A 15,515-nucleotide genomic window follows, 5' to 3' on the forward strand; every position below is an offset into this window, starting at 1 on the left:
AGGGCGTAGGGTGAGTTTTCGTTTGACGACATCTGATTAATTAAGCAAAAGTAAATTTAATTAGTATTTTCGACGTTGTAGTCCCATTATTAATGACCGAATAACATTAATGAAATAGGAGTGTGAGAATCTGGCTTCCAGTTATTAAAGGCAGCTGTAGCACACAACATTAATAAGTGGTTAGGCAGACTGACAACGATTGTCAATTGTGAATAGAGCACAACTCTCGGTTATGAGGCCTATAGAGACAACGATTGTCTGTATAGATACGTTTAGCCTTATATTTGCCCACTTTAAGTCTCCAGACAGCTTTAGCACGTCACAGGAGAGTAAAGTAATAGTTGTCCTAGTACCGTGACGTGTGAAAGGGCCGGATGTGTCAACGAAACGCTTTCACCTTGATGGGATAGGCTAGAAAACAAGTGCGGTGCTGTAGCTCCAAACACTCGAAATTTCGCATTATGCCTCAAGTGTGACTTGTAGTAGGATTGGCATAAACTATTGGTTTTTAAATTGGGATTAATTTTAAAATTACCAAATAGAGTAAAAGTCAAATTTTACTGTATTTATTATCGGGACGAATTGATGAACCCTTTCATCTCTCAGGACACTTAGTTTTAAATAACCTATTAAAAACTAAGTTTGTCGCGATATAACTAACCAATTTTAAGTTAATAGAAAATCTATTAAGTTATTAGTTTTGGAAATCAAAACGCTTTTAATTTGCAAAACATAATTGGTTAATAAAAAATGTTTATTTTCAAATTTATTTGGTATTAGGTCGGTGATATTATAATCCTATTATAAACAATCCTAGCAACCACAAATATCAAATAACAATAATATGTAAATCCTTATTGTTAGTGCACGAAATTGTTGTCCGTAGCATTCGAATAAGTTATACATAGTCTAGATTGTTTATTTATTGTAAATGGCCCATTCTCTATGGTTTGTATAGCGAATGAGGTCCATTCGTTATAGGCTAGACTAGTTCGTTAAGGTATAAGCTCATTCGTTATGGTAGCATAACGAATGAGAATTGGTTCGTTAAGTAATTAGCCTTAACTTAGTGAATTGTGTCTACTTCGTTATGGAGGCATAACGAATTAGGCTTAAGTTAACGAATGGGAATGTGCAGCCTGTATATAGGATGCTCCCATTCATAATTCTGTGAGTTCACACACATGAGATATGTGAGGTTCTCCATAAGTTATTATGTAATTTATCCACCATAATGTATTCTCTCCATATTTATCAATAAACTATGTATTTAACGTATCTTTGATTCGTATTGTATAATCGATGTATCATAGCGGCTAGATCCGTGACAAGTTTCAACAAGTGGTATCAGAGCTGTTGGGGCTCGATTACACTTGATTCGATTGTTTATTAGTATTTACTTTTGTTAGTTAAAATCTGGATCAATTTAAGGTTAATTTAACTGAATTATGGACGATTTGGATTGAATTTGAGGTGTTTAAAGGTATTGGTAAGGGTTTGTGAGTTGGAATTGAGGTTTGGATTGGTTTTAAGTGGATTTGTTACCGGTTTTGGTTTAAGACCGAAACAGAGTGTGTGTTTTGGTTTAATTGGACGAGTAATCGAGGTTAATTGGTTACGAGTTTAGGTGTTTTGGGTTCGCGATCGAATTACGAGTGTTTTGATTAGTTATTTGTTAGATTTGGTTTAGTATCGAGTTAGTATTACAAATTTTCAGTTTCTGGGTTTCTGGGTTGATGTTCATAATTTCCAGATTTCTGGAAATTCTTTTTGAAGATTTGAAGATTTGAAGATAAAGATGATTCGCTATCATCTTTCTGATGATTCGTTATATTATTCACTTTGATTCGTTATCTAAATTAGTTGATTCGTCATAACATTCAAGTGATTCGCTAGCCAATTCGTATTATTTGTTAGTTCGTGTCATTTGATTCATTATTTGGGTTTAATTGATTCGTGTGACACGCGTCCACTTTGGGATTTGTGTCATAACAACCTTTGCCACGTGGCATAAGGTGTCAGAGTTTGTTACAAACGGTTGTAACAACCTGATTCGTTATAGTTGATTTACTAATCAACTGTAGCTGATTCGTTATCTATTTTGCTAAGTTTTACTTAGCGATTCGTTACTGTAAACTTTTAATTCGTCAAGATTTCTCTTATTAATTCGCTTGCTAATTCGTTAGTCAATTCGTTAATTTGACTCATTGTTAAAACTGATTCGTTGACTTTCTGATTCGTTAGATTGATTCGTTAAAATCAACTGTGATTCGTTGTCTGATCAATCTTAGCTTCGTTAAGATTTGATTCGTTAATCTACTGTTCACAGTTCGCTACAACTGTTTACAGTTCGTTACAATTCTCATTCGTTACACTCTTGAAGTTTTTGAAACTTGTCAAAAATGGCCGGTATGTATGCATTATCGTCTCAAAACATGTTGATGCAACAAATGTTACAACTTGATACCGAGATAGGTTCACATTCGAAATTTCCAAGATTGATGAAGTTTAGTGATTTTGCCAAGTGGGAACCTAGGTTTCGTGCTCATCTAGGTTCAGTTCATCCTGACTGTACATACTGTTTAGATGAAGTTTATACCGTTCCTATGATTGGAGATGAGACTATTGGTTATACAACAAAGGCTATCTCACAATACTCAGTTGAAGAAAAGAAAGCATTAGAGATAGAGACAAAAGCTTATTCTACTCTAACTATGGCTTTGCCTGAGAATATTTTTCATCAAGTGGGTAGCATAAAAATATGTGCTTCTTTGTTTCAACATATCCGAATGAGGAGTATGGGAAACACTGCTGAAAGGAAGAAAGTGATGCTTAAGTTTCAATTCAGAAACTTTAATTTACTCAAAGGTGAGACAGTTGAAGAAATGACAACGAGATTCAATCACTTAATTGCTGAAATGGACAAGATGAGGTTAGAAGTTTCTAAGAGGGATAAAATTGACACTATTAAGAGTGTACTCCCAAGTTTTTATTCCACATTCTTAATGGTTCTCAAGGAGAATAATTATTTCTTGAATGAAGATTTGACTGCTATTGAATTCTTACAAAAGATTGAAGCTAGGGAATCTGATCTTAAGTTCTAGAAATCTTCTAAGGAAAGTCAAGATCCTTCTTTCTATGGTGGTAGTATGCCTCTAAGTTCAACTATTTCTCCACTGACTGCTTTCCTTACTCAAGCTGCAAGTGAGAATGCTACTACAATGTATAGTGATCCACGAGCCTGTTTCTACACAGCTGGAAATACTGGATCTTCTGGTATCTCTGGTTCATCTGGAGGATCGGGAACTTCATCATGTACAAGTCAATTTTCATCTCAAACTAATGTAAACATAAAGGAGGCTGAACAAAACTTTGCATTTTTGTCTGCCTTTATGTCCTCTTACGAGAATTTGGTGAGTAGCAAGATTGCAACTAGTGATTTAACCGATGAAGATTATGATCAAATTGATCCCGATGATCTCGAGCTCATGGATTTAAAGTGGAACATGGCAATGATTGTTCATAAGGTAAAACCGGAAAAGATCTTCCTGCCCTGAATAAGAAGTTGGGTTTTGACAAGTTGAAGGTAAAATGTTGTAACTATCAAGAATTCGGGCACTTTGCGAAAGAATGTGTCAAGCCAAAGAAAGAGTATACTGGTCTTCGTTGTCAAAATCAAAATTCCTCCACACCACGGGTCAATGATGCTGAAAAGAAATCGTCTACTTCTGGGTCACATGCAGTGTTAGCTGATGGAAGTGATTGGTCACAACGACTACTGTGCAATGAAAATCAAGCTAATCTAGCTATGTTTGGGTTTCCTGAATACGTTCAAGATATAAGTGGAAGTGAAGTTTCTTCTGATGCTGAAACTGAATCTGAATCTGATAATTCAAGTGAAAAGCTTCCAACTAGCTTTGCATGTATGACGAAGATCAGTGATTCTACCACATCTGCTTGCATGGCCGAACAAAGTGAGGTTAGTAATTCTAAATCTAAGTTATCATGTGTTGATTGTGAGTATAATAAGTCCAAGATAGACTCACTAAAACTTCAAAATGATAATTTGCTAAAAGAGATTGTGTCTTTAAAAGATACTTATAGGCAATCCTTGACCTCTCAAATCAACTCAAGAGAGAAAATTGAGGCATTGACTATAAGCAATCATGATCTTAAAGCCGAGTTATCTGTGAAAATGACAATTAATGACAAAAAGTTTCAAGAAATTTTGAAACATCGTTCAAATATAACCGAGCTTGAGAATGAGGTTCTTGAGTTAAAGAATAAATTGAGTAAATTTCGAAATTCATCTTTTCTGTTGAATGAAATTATCGAAGTTTCTGGAAACAAAAGGACTCAAAGAAAGGTATAGGTTTTGTTGAAATTCCTCCACCATTTCACAATGATTATAAAATTAATCCTTTTGCTCCAACTGAGGAAGATGTTATTCCCAAAGAACCTATAATTTCAGAAAAATCAAAACCTGTTTCTAACAAAGGTCTTAAACCCCAGTCTTCAACTCAGAAATCTCATGTTCAAAGCAACAAAGTTTTTGTTGAAAATGTTGACAAAGTTATCATTGAGGATGTGTTTGAACCGGAAATTATACACAAGAACAAGAACATTCCAAGTTCTAATCACATACTGTGTGAACCTCATGAATTTGAGGAGGCTGTGTATGGTTCACACACAACTAAGATGAAACAAGATGTTGTTGTCAAACCAGTGAAGGCTAAGAAACCAGAAAAACCCCAAATTTCTGATGAGGATTTGTTGCGTTTTATAAATCCTAATACATCTAAGCCATCATCTGCTCATGTATTTAAGTTAAAAGGGATGGACACAATGTTCACTGAGAAAGACATTTCAATAAGTATCATTAAACCTGAACTGATTGAGAGTGTGTTTCACAATGAAACTTCCAAGGTTCGTGAACTTGAACGTCAATATGCTCAAGCGAAAACATCAGTTCCATCTGACCCATTGACTAATGCAAAGCAGTTTTTAAAACAAGCTAAGAAAATTAATTTTGTGAAGTCAACTGGGATCGATACATTAAAAAGTTTTTCGAACAGTTCTAATTTAGATTTTTACTTGAAAAAAAAATCTGAATTATTTGATGAGTTTGCTAAGAGCATGACCAAAAATGTGAGTCATCATCAAACTTCTGCGTCATTCGTTCCAACTACCTCTCAACATCATCGTGTAGACATGCGAAGCTGCTTTCTTTGCGGTCAGCATGGTCATGTGGTGAGGAATTGTAGTCAGAAGAGCTATCAGAATCTTCATCCTTTTATCAAGGACCATTCTTAGCCGGTTCCTGTGGTAAAGGAGATTCTGAAACGACCTATGTCGTATGCTGATGATACTCATATTATGTTTTCTGATATACATCCTCGAAAAGTGGTTCATATGAATGAAACTCATGGTTCTGTCAAACCTAAGTTTATTCCTGTTGCACCCTTATGCAAGAATGAAAATTCAAATGTGGTTCAAGCCTCTTACTTAAGATGAAAGTCTAGGAAGCCTGTAACTTATTCTCAAGTTTCTGAACAACAATTGAATGCAACTAAGGTTAATTTTTCTCAAGAAAATCAAAAGGTGCCCAAGACTGAGGCCTGGGCTGCCTTTTTGAACTAATCATTTTTCTTTTGTGCGTAGGGTTCATCCAAGACCATTTCTGGTGAAAACTGGATCATGGACAGTGGATGTTCTCGTCATATTACTGGAAATCTCAACCTCTTATCAAATGTGAGAAATATTCAAGGGGGTTATGTGGCGTTTGCTGGGAATTCTGGGGGTATGATTACACAGGAAGGTGATGTTTCAAATGGGAAGATTACGTTTGAGAAAGTTAACTATTGTGATAAAGTGGACCATAATTTATTGAGTGTGTCGAAAATTTGTGATAAGCAATACACTACGATATTTACAGATAAAGAGTGTCTGATCTTGAAACCGGGTTATGTGATTCCCGAGGACATGGTTGTCATGCGATCACCACGATCAAATGATATTTATGTCTTAAATATGAATACTAATGTATCTACATCGATCGAAACGTGTTTTGTCTCGAAAGCAACCGATAAAGACTCAGTGCTTTGGCATCGAAGAATGGGTCATATACATGTTCGAAAGATGAATTAACTAATGGCAAACGATTTGGTAGAAGGGGTGTCATTAAAGAACTTTAAGTTATCCGATCACTGTGTTGCTTGTAAGAAGGGCAAACAGAAGAAGAAACCACACCCATCTAAGTTATTAAATTCCATTGATACTCCGCTTGAACGACTTCATATGGATTTGTTCGGTCCAGTGAGTCGTGCGAGTATTTCTGGAGACTGGTATTGCCTAGTCGTGACTGATGATTATTCGAGATACTCATAGGTCTTATTTATGAGTTCGAAAGATCAAACGCCTGTTTTTGTACAAAACCTTATCACTAAAATCGAATCACTTTACAAACAAACGGTGAGGAGAATTCGCAGTGATAATGGAACTGAATTCAAAAACACTATATTGGATTTCTTTTGTCTCCAAAAAGGAATTCACCGTGAATATAGTGCACCTTATGTACCTCAACAAAATGGCGTTGCTGAACGAAAGAATAGAACTTTGATTGAAGCTGCAAGCACTATGCTCGCTGATTCTAAGCTTCCTGTACAGTTTTGAAATGAGGCGGTGAATACGGATTGTTATACACTCAATCGTGTTCTAACAGTTAAACGACTCAAGAAGACCAATTATGAATTATTGAATAATCGTAATCCTAACTTAAAGTATTTGGAACCTTTTGGGTGTCCTTGTACTATGTTAAAAACGGATGTGGGTAAATTTGATGAAAAGGCCATTGAAGGTTATTTCTTGGGGGTATGCGTCTCCTAAGAAACGGGTTTTTAATTTTATGTCTGGTTGTGTTGAAGAGTGGCACCATGTTAACTGTCAAAAGTACACCACTCCTCCACAAGGGAAAGGTCCCGACTGGATGTTTGACTACGATGGCTTGTTCAATTCATTTACTCCATCAACCGATCATCCAGATGAAGATTTAGTCCGTGCTTATTTTGAAGAACATTTAGAAATGCCAAGATTTGCAAGTTCAAATGATGTTGAAGCTCCATTGGTTGCTCCAACTGAAGAACCTGACAATGAGTCTCCTGTTCATCATGATAATACTTCTACTTCATCTGATGATAATGCAATTGTGGATCAAGTTATTGAACTTGACACTGATGTTTCATCTCCTGAATTGGGTGAACATTACACTAATTTATTTGAAAATGTTGCTATTTCTGAAAATCCTACTCTCAGGATTCATAATTGCCAATCACAGGAAAACATTATTGGAGACCTTGATGTGGGAGTTCAAACTCGTCGTCAAGTTGCTTCCTCGGGTGAAAATAATGTTTTATGTGCTTATGCCGATTTACATTCCACTGGTATTGTAAATACAGCTAAATTCTCTTGTTTTTTTATCCCAAGTTGAGCCTACAACTCCTCGTGTGGCTCTGCAAGATCCATCTTGGGTAGAATCCATGCAAGAAGAATTACAGCAATTTGCACGTTTAGGTGTTTGGGATCTTATTGACAAACCCGCTAGAGTCAAGAAAGCAATTCCAACAAAGTGGGTATTTAAATGTAAGAAATATGATCATGGGGTAATTGTGAGAAACAAGGCACGTTAGTGGTGCAAGGTTTTCATCAGCAAGAGGGTATTGATTGCACTGAGGTTTATGCTCCAGTTGCAAGATTAGAGTCGATTCGAATCTTCTTGACATATGTTGCTTACAAGAATATCAAAGTGTATCAAATGGATGTTAAAAGTGCTTTTCTCAACGGTGAACTTCATTAGGAAGTGTTTGTTCTACAGCCTCCAGGTTTTGAAGATCCTGATTATCCTGACCTTGTTTATCGTTTAAACAAGGCATTATATGGTCTACATCAAGCCCCGAGAGTTTGGTATGGGACGCTCGCCGACCATTTGACGGATAATGGTTTCAAACGTGGAACTGTCGATTGCACATTGTTTTATAAGAATATTGGTGATGATCTTCTCCTTGTTCAGATTTATGTCGATGACATAATCTTTGGGTCTACAAATGATACATTGTGTAAGGAGTTCGAGAAGTCTATGCAAACCAAGTTCGAGATGAGTTCGATGGGAGAGATGAATTTCTTTTTAGGGTTGTAGGTTCATCAGTCTGCGAAGGGAATCTTCATTCATCAGACAAAATATGTGAACGACGTCTTGAGCCGATTCAAGATTACTGCCGGAAAAATCCCTTCTACTCATCTTCCCGTGGGTCACAATTTATCACCGGATGAATTGGAGGATACCGTTGATCCAACCCTCTATCGTGCCATGATTGGTTCTTTAATGTATATAACGGCTTCTCTCCCTGATATTATGTTTGTTGTTTGTCTTTGTGATAGGTATCAAGCAAGTCCACGAGTGACTTACCTAGATGCGGTCAAGAGAATTCTTCAGTATTTGAGGGGAAATCCAGACATCGGGTTGTGGTACCCCAAGGATGATACTTTCGATCTTACTGCTTATTCAGACTCGGACTATGGAGGTTGCAAGATCAATTTCAAGTCAACCACGGCAGGATGTCAATTTTTGGGAAACCGGCTTGTTTCCTGGCAGTGTAAGAAGCAGACAACGGTCTCCACTTCAACCGCCGAAGCTGAGTATGTTGCAGCCTCGAGTTGCTGTTCCCAGGTTTTGTGGATACAACAACATATTCGCGACTACGGTTTGAAGTTTCTTACTACTCCCATTTTGATTGACAATTCTGCTGCCATTAGTATCACCAAGAATCCCGTACAACATTCTAAAACGAAACATATCGAAATTCGATATCATTTTATACGGGATTGTTATGAAAAAAGTTAATTGATCTTGAGAAAGTGCACACTAATTTTCAAAAAGCCGATCTATTTACCAAAGTGTTTGATAAAACACGTTTTAACTTTTTGCTTGTTTTAAATGAATTGAAGACCCTTGCTGAGATCCTAAAGTTAGGATGATTATCTTTAATTTAGTTTGTTCTATTTTCAATTTTATTTTGTTTTTAGATTTTAGGGGGTGAATCTCAGGAAATTCAAAAATATTGTGCCTTTAGTTTGTATAGATAAAACCCAAAAACATTAGAAAACTTTGAAAAATCAAAAATATTGTGTTCTTTTTTGTTTTATCCTAATATTTGAAAAACCAAAAACATTTTAAAATTAGAAAATACAAAAAAGATTGTGATGTTTATTTGTACAGAAAATTTTGAAAAAGTAAAAAAGAATGTGAATTTTTCTTGTTTTTGTAAAGAAAAATCCGAAAAGACAAAAAGATTGTGTTTTTAGTTTGTAAAGAGAAAAAGCAAAAAGATTTTTGCTTATGTTCGCTGAAAATCATGTCATTTGCTTCTATTTTGAAGGACATATACTTGTGTATGTTTGGTCCTGATAATTTCTTGTAAATATTCGGGTTAGCCATTCACCTGACAAATTGGAAAGTAATTGGGGCGTTCATTAAGCTTCCTACTTTATTTTTGGCTGAAAATTTAGTCAGTTATTTAAGTTTGTAAAGTGTGCTTGCATGTTTTGGTCCTGTTCTCTACTTGTAGATGGATAGGATAGCCATTAATTTATGAACTTAATTAACTGGGGCAATTTAAATCATTTTGTTTTATGCTCCTCAAAATTTTGAGTTTTTGAAGCAAAAAGAGAAAATGATAGTACATTGATTATTTGACCCCAAGTCCAGAAAGAAATAAGCTTAAAAGACTGAGTGCTTAATCTTTGGTGCATTGATAGGTCTTAAACAAGCTATTAGAGTAAAGTTAGTGATATAAACATAAAGAAAAGCCAAATTGAAAGAGGTGTTAGTCTCTAGCAAAAGTCTCGGTGAAGATGGAAGAAATGTAATAACCAGTCATACTCAAGCCTTATTGTTGTTGATCACCAAAAATATAATAAAGCAAATAACAAGGGTTAGGATTCTGGACACTGTGAGTCTTTATGCGGCTTAATCATCTGGGTATTCATAAGCATGAATATTTCACTCTCTTTCTAGAGCAAACCCAAAGTCATTAAACTTGATCACCGTTGTACTATGTACAATCTAAATTACTGACTTGATCAAAATCCGCTGTTAGTCAAACAACTGTTCCTCCCTTGCGTGCGTCTTAATACCAATAAGAAACGGACCCCAGGGGATACAATGTATGTAAGCCGACAGATGGACTCGTGCATACTCACTCACAGTAAAGGAAACTTGATGCATTGCTCAAAATTTCATAATTGGTATAAAAAAATTTGATCAACACTATAATGGTTTAAGTCAAGTTGGGGTGATTTGGCAAAAATCAAATTAAGCTTGAATCGAGATTAGAGGCTGATAGTTTCTGATATTCTGTGCGCTAATTGAACCATAAATCATATCACAAAAATGCTCGAAGGCTTGTTATAAGATTTAAGTGGACAACAATATCAATGACCGACTTAACGCCAGTCATAATATCGCTGAAATATAAAACTGTGATGTAAAGGCATTTTGGTCAATATGATTCTCTGCTCAAACTCAACAAATAAATAAATAAATATGTAAATAAATATGATTCAAGTCGGCCAAAAGGTGATCGGTCTCGCTAGAGCCAATTATGGAGACCGATCGGGTCAAGGGGTTCACAACACAAAACAACCACAAGGATGGACTTCTTCGTGCATCCCGTCATCTTGCCCGAATTCCCACTAACTCCAAGAAATCCTTGAGCTCGTCCTCGGTTATCTTCGCGTCTTCTTTATTACAAATTTATAAACTAACAATGATTTGCCCTATTACAAATTTGAACCATCTTTATGGCCAAAAGAAAACCGAAAAATAAATAATAACCGTTTACAACTTTTGAACCAACCATATGGCTAAAACAAGCTCAATAACCAAACACAACCAAACAAACACACAGGCCGGGGCCGGATTTACATATTCAAAATAAATAATTTCGGGTCGTTTTTACTTGGTCAAATAAAATAAACAAAACTTTGACCAAATCCAAAATCACCCGAAAATAAATCTAGTCAAAACTTTAAACGATTTAAAGTTTAAGATGTAGATCCGGTTTTAAACGAACCGGTATCGACTCGTACGTTGTAACCGCGGCTCTGATAGCACTGTTGGGTTTCAATTGTGGTTCGGAAAGAAAACGGTCAAGTTATTTTAACCTGTTTTAGTTAATTATTTTCGTTTCAATAAATATTAATCAATATTAATATATATGTTTAAATGAACTATAAAACGCAGCGGAAAGTTAAACGATTAACATGAACCAAAAACCGAAACCCAAAACCCGGATCCGATTACAACTATATACGAGTACGAATAAACGAATAATAAACAACCATAGTTTATAGTTTGTCGATATACCTCGGTTATACACAAACGGGGAAGACACCGAGAGTTAATGATCGGCGCTAGACGTTGACACTAACAATCCGGCAACTGGTACAACGGCGGAGGACGGTGGCGCGGCAGATGGCGGCAGCGCAGTAGCTCTGGCGGTCGCAGTAGGTGGCGGCAACGAGTGGCCGCAGCCCACAGCAACTACAGTAGCAAACGGAGCAGCGACGGTGGTCGGGAACAACAACACGGGCAATAACAATGGCTATGGTGGTGTTCCGGCGACGTATGGAGGCTGGTGGAGGTGACGGCGTTTTTCTGGTGTCCGGAAAAACGTCCGGCAGTAGCTGGAGGCAGATTGACAGCAACGGGAAGCAGCACCGATGACCAATATAGGATGTGATGATGATTATGTGGTGTCCTATAATTGCGGTGGCCGGAAATGACCTCGCCGGAAAACCGGGTCGCCGAAAAATGGCGCCGGAATTGCGGCTGGGGTTTAAGGTGGTGATTTAGGGTTTCTCTTGTGTAAGGATTAGGTTAGATATTATGTATATATAGTATACTATATATAGAAAATACTTTAAGGTTTAATCATTTAATCCATTGGGCTTAAAGCCCAATTACAATCTCAAAGCCTAATCCATTGTCCACCCCTTTCGATGTATGTGTCGGCCCAGTTAAGAATAAGTGAGCATGTAAATCGTTACCCTCGGTGTAACTCATACCGGGTCACATTCGGGTCGGTCGCGTTGACATGACCCGAACCGACCATTAAATCCAACAGTTCGCGAGTTTAAATCTCGCTCATGTGTCACGTTTTCAGTTTAAGGCGGGTGAAACTCCACTAGATGGATTGAACTTCATGACATGGAACTCCTCCGAGGGCTTTCCGGGGCGTTAGCCGGTGTTCGTTAATTAAAATGACCCAAAAGAAAAGTAATAACATGAAGCTGGTGTGACGTGAGATCATGGTCTTTTTATGTTAGACTAAGATGATCCAATAATGAATTATGATCTCAATGATCATGTAATAATGACATTGAAAATAATGCAATATGTCCGATTGATGGGCCTACCACTAATCTCAAATCAAGATTTTGTTATGACTTATGAGATTTTAAATAACTACTAAAGCTAATATAACGGGTAGATTAAACGAGAGGGGTTTGGTTTAGTTGTGTGTATAATCATATAGAAGAAAGTTATTTATATAAGATAATAGTATATATATTAGAGGTGTTAAATGTGTTTCATGTATAACCAACTTTGAATAAAGAACCACAAAAGTTGTAAAATATTTGTACATGGTGTTCCTAAAATATTTATGAGAAAAAAATTATAATTATGTAATTATATAACCGTCTTATATAACTTGTAAAACAAACATGTAGAAGTGTTAGTGTGACGCTCTATGATGCACGGGGACGGCTTTGAGGTTAGAGTACCGGTCCCGAGGACGGCGTGGGGACGAAAACACGTTGGAAATGTTTCCTAAACGAACCCGTTAAATGGGGACGATCCCGTGACGTATCTATAGCCAATCGCGTGGCGAAGCGGCCACATACGGTATTCCAAGAATTACAGCGCCCGAAAACCCATGAAGAAGAAGGAAGAAGAAGAAAGGAGATGGCTAGATGTTTTAGTATTTTAATGTTAGATAAGTTTAGGTTTAACATGTAACCCCTTGATCTTACACTTGTTTGCATCTAATCCCTAAAACTTGTTAACTTTTACATAAAAAGTATTAAATTAGGTTATGCATTTTAACATTTAACCCTCTTTGTCTAAATTGTTTACATTTGGTCCTTAACTTATAATTTTATACATAGAATGTTAAAAATTGACATTATATATAAATAAAAATTATATATGTATTTATTTTTATTAATAATTAATTGCCTATGTTTAATATATTTTTATTTTATTATATTATTTTTGCCGTACATTTGTCTTGTCGTACCCGTATCTTGGATTGTTGATTTTTGTCGTTTCCCCGTACCCAATCTCGTGCTACATAGCTGACGTTCATAATTATTTACTTAAAATTGGTTATATACACATATTTGCCATCTTGATTAGAATATTCGAACCGGACTTGAATAACTCGAAATTCGATTCGTCTCGCATTTTCGAATTTGATTTTCAATCATTCGAATTCTATTTGGTTCGAATTCGGTTTTAGAAATCGAATTTCGAATCGAGTACGAATTTTGATTTTAAATTAGATTCGAAATTCGAATTCAAATTATATATTTTATTTTTGTTATATATATATACACTTATGAAAAGATATACCACATAAATCTTTTAAGTTATAGATATTAAAAATTGAAAGTTATCAATTTGGTCAATAATTAATGTAATTGGGCATTACCATTTTAAATATTTAGGATGTGATAACATTAAATGATTTATTTATTTTATGTGTTTGTATTTTTTGCTGTTAAAAAACTCAATTTTGTAGTGGTTTTGAAACTGAAATGAATTTTATTAACTGAATTCGAATCGATTAGAATTTGAACTTCATTCTCGAATTGAATCGACTGGAATTCGAACTTCATTCTCGAATCGATTTTCGAATTAGATTTTCCGAATTCGAATTGAATTTATCGAATTTATTTCGAATTCGAATCCAGCTTCAAAATTTCAAATTTTAAATTTCAATTATAATAAATTCGAATATTCAAAATTTGATTAGTTGATCACCCTAATCTTTGACCGCATAGCCCCCTTTTGTCATTTTCAACCGGAAACTCGTTTAGATTTAACCTTTTATTTTATTTTATTTCTATTATTATTATTATTATTATTTTATTATTGTAAAGGATGATGAAAGAGAGAACATTACCTTGGTAGACAACAGGTGGAGAAGCTAACACATACACGTGGACGACGATGATATGAGGTAGTCTTCAGTGCTCTGCATTGGTGTTAGATCATTGATGTTGTTGACTTGTTGACCGTATATAAATTATAATACGAAGATGATAACAATAAAAAACAAAAACAAAAACAAAGCATACTGGTTTTAAATAATCTTAACGATTATCTTTTGGTTTATCAACTAATAAGATGGCCGGTGATAGTCCCATCATTTAACATGATTGTTTCCATCGATCCACAACTAACAAAGCGTAACTCCGTTAGTCTTCGGCACCGGAAAACTTCTTTTTCCATAGGAAAACTCAACCTTTCGTCCCAAACCTCTTTGCAACCTTAGATCGGACCATTAAAACCCTTTTTTTAAGTAAAAACCTCAATTATTGTGGTTTTCGGAACCCTAGGTGGTGGTTGTCGGAAAACCTCATGTGGTGGTTGTCGGTCGGCGGCGCTAGTGGTTTTTAGGCAGTGGTGGCCAGTATGTTCAAGTGGTGGTGTTCAGATTGTGGTTGTGGTGTTTAGGTTGAGTTTTCTGACGTAAAAAAAAGTTTTCTAGAAAAAAGTTTTTCCAACGGCCGAAGACTAGCGGAGTTTCGTTTCTTTTAGTCGTGGATCGTTAAAAGCAAATATATTAAAAAGTGAAACTGTCACCAGCCATTTCGTTATTTAGAACTGTTAGCGACTAAAAGATAACAATTGGAATTATTTAAAACCAGTATACTTCAAAAAAATAACAATCATAATATAATTGTAAAAAAATACACGTCTAAACCTAGAGTTTCGGAAAAAGTAGATAACTAGTTTTTTATTTATGATAGTTATGAACACATTTTTTTACAATTAGGTATTAGGTCCCCGCGTGTCACGACAGGACTATTAAATCGAACAAAATAACATAACTAAAAACGTTAAACCATAAACTCGCTGCAAGTCGACGCGAAGTCAGTCTGTATCAAGTTACGACATTGAAACTAAACAAAATAAATAAACCAGTTAACGCCAAAATACAACAAATTATTATATGCATAACCAAAAAAAAACTGGCACATTACAACTGTAGACCCATATAAATTCGCTTAGTATCAGCGTTACCAACACAAATTCATAAACATATATTAGTAAGTCAATAAAAATATTTTAAATGCGAGGTATAAAACATTGAAACGCGGATATAAAACCGTACGACGATGGGATCTATTTTAAATCATGAAAAAAAGTTTGGTAATTGTAAAGACGAACT

This window comes from Bidens hawaiensis, unplaced genomic scaffold, assembly GCF_021521415.1.
Source record: "Bidens hawaiensis isolate Kalapana, Puna unplaced genomic scaffold, B.hawaiensis_p1.1 tig00040159_1, whole genome shotgun sequence".
Lineage (NCBI taxonomy): Eukaryota > Viridiplantae > Streptophyta > Magnoliopsida > Asterales > Asteraceae > Bidens > Bidens hawaiensis.